This window comes from Camelus dromedarius, chromosome 3, assembly GCF_036321535.1.
Source record: "Camelus dromedarius isolate mCamDro1 chromosome 3, mCamDro1.pat, whole genome shotgun sequence".
In the NCBI taxonomy this organism is placed as follows: domain Eukaryota; kingdom Metazoa; phylum Chordata; class Mammalia; order Artiodactyla; family Camelidae; genus Camelus; species Camelus dromedarius.
Genome location: NC_087438.1, coordinates 115,546,179 through 115,548,834, shown reverse-complemented (window position 1 = coordinate 115,548,834; position 2,656 = coordinate 115,546,179).

Genomic DNA, 2,656 nt, shown 5'->3' with positions numbered 1-2,656 from the left:
AGAACACAGGGCCAATGACAGCAGAGACAAAGCACTATGCTGTCTCTTGTCACTTTGCTTGGCGTACAGCAGTACCCAACAAATGTCTTGTAAATGTTGCATGGGATGAATTCGGTTATGTTTTAAAAGAATTCTAGTGTTCCATCATTCCTGAATTTCTAGAATAAAGTCTACTTGGTCAGGATGTACACTTTTTCTCGGACCAAGTCTATATGGCCATGCTAAACCGCACTTTTGAAAATTTACCCACCTTCAGTGATTTAAAGTGACACATTTCTCACGCGCTGATTTTCCAGCATGTACTTGGGCCCAACTCTGAGTGCTTTATCCACTGGTGTGCGTGCACAGACACAAATTGTCAAATCTTAATGGCATGTTATGATTGCAGCATCTTCACAGGACATTTTAATTTCTGCTGGATTTGTTCCCACCACAGCCTTCATATTTAATTTTATTCTAGGGTTTTCTTGCTTGTTTGTGTTTTGATATAAACTTTGAAATCAACTTATCTAGCTCCAGGAAAAAAAAAAAATCACATTTTGAGTTGATTTGTTTAAGAATGTATGCTGTCTTATCATTCATCCAAATCTACTTTTTCCTTTTGTGTGTGTGGTGTTTTTTGTTTGTTTTGTTTTGTTTTGTTTTCCAGGAGTATTTTTAAAATTTCCTTGTATCAATTTTCACATTTCTTGTTAAGACCAGAGGTATCTTATCTTTTTCATTGTTATTATTATTGGTGTCTTGTCTTCCATTGTGTATATTCTTTTTTTAACTTTATTTTATTGAGTTATAGTCAGTTACAATGTCGTGTCAATTTCCAGTGTAGAGCACAATTTTTCAGTTATACATGAACATACATGTGTTCATTGTCACATTCTTTTTCACCGTGAGCTACCACAAGATCTTGTATATATTTCCCTGTGCTACAGAGTATAATCTTGTTCATCTATTCTGCATATGCCTGTCAGTATCTACAAATTTCGCACTCCCAGTCTGTCCCTTCCCACCCCCCTCCCCCCGGCAACCACAAGTTTGTATTCTATGTCTATGAGTCTGTTTCTGTTTTGTATTTGTTCATTTTTCTTTTTCTTTCCTTTTCTTTTTTTCCACTGTGTACATATTTTTTTCCATTGTCTACATTCTAACTGGAATATAGGCTGATTTTGTCATGTTTATTTAGTAATTTTACTGAATTTTTTTAAACCATTTATGATAGTTTCATAGTTTTCCTTTGGGTCTTCCAGATATACTCTGAGTCTTTTTTTTTTTTTTTTTTAACAACAGGTGATAGTTTAAAAGGCTCTCTTCTATTTCCCTGGATGGTTCCCTTGTGCAACTGTGGTGGCCAATCTTCCAATACAACGTTAAGGAGCAGCAGATAAAGGAGAAAACTTTCTGAGACCCTGACTTCACAGTTGAGCAGAAACTCACTCAGTGTTTCCCTATTAAGAAAAGTGCTGGCTTTTAGGCTGACATACACATCTTATTATCCATTGATTCCTTTTTTTCTTTTTAATTGGAAGTGGGTTTTGAATTTGCTAAAAGCCTTTTCATTAACTTTATTCTCCTTGGAAAAGCAATTAAGGCCATGAATTATAGCTATGGACTTCCTAATAATTAATCATATTTGCATTACTAGAGTAAATCCTATAGTGTACTATTTTAAAAAGAATGTTGGATTCTGTTTGCTAATCCTTCATTAGGATTTTTAAAATCGACAGGTTGGCTTGTCTTAATCTTTTTCTGTGTGATCAGATTCTTTCCCCACACATATGTGCTGCTAGGGAGCGTATGGACACGCTCCTCCCTTGCCTGCGTCTGCCTGGAACAGCACGGACAGCACTGGGATGAGCACTGAGTGAAGGTGTGATTCCCACCATCTCAGCCAAAGGGCCTTCACTGGGAGGAAGCGTTCTTGCTGAAATTTCCCCACTTCTACGGAATTCGGTCTAGTTAAGCCTTCTGCCTCTACTAGGGTTAGTTTTCGTGAATTATTTATTTCCTAAAAAGTAATACTTTTCATTTTGAATTTATTTACATAGAGCTGTTCAAGATCTCTGAAGATTTCTCCTATTTTCTGTGTTTAATGGATATTTCCCCCTTGTCATTTCTTGTTTTGTGCATTTTTGGTCTCACATTATGTTTTGATTAAGTTCGTGGTTTCTTTTCTTACTTTTTGATTTAAATAAAAAAACTATATTTCTAAAATGCTAGTTTCATTGTTTCTTGATGTTTGGCTATTGATTTCTCCTTTTATCTTTTTTTAGTTCCCTTCTCGTTCCTACTCCCATCTCATGTTTTCCATTTTTCAAATGGGATGTTTAGGTATTTAAAACTCTTTGATATTGACAGGTCTAAGTTGTTAAGGCAACAAGCTTCCCTGTGCCTCAGCTTTGGTCACACTCGGCACTCCGGGTCCGGACGCCAGTTTATGTGTGGCTGTCCCTTCGAGAGACGCTGCAGTTTGGTTTGTACTTCTCTCACCCTGCTGTTTGTCATCCCAGCATCACCAGGGCGATGGACACACTCTGCATGAGGGAGCCTGCACTCTGGGTAAAAAGAAGGACACAGGACTTCTGGGACACTTGCTTTGTAAATATTTAATATCTTACCAAATCTCAGGTGTCCGGAGCACTCAGCTAAGGAGCTCTGCTCT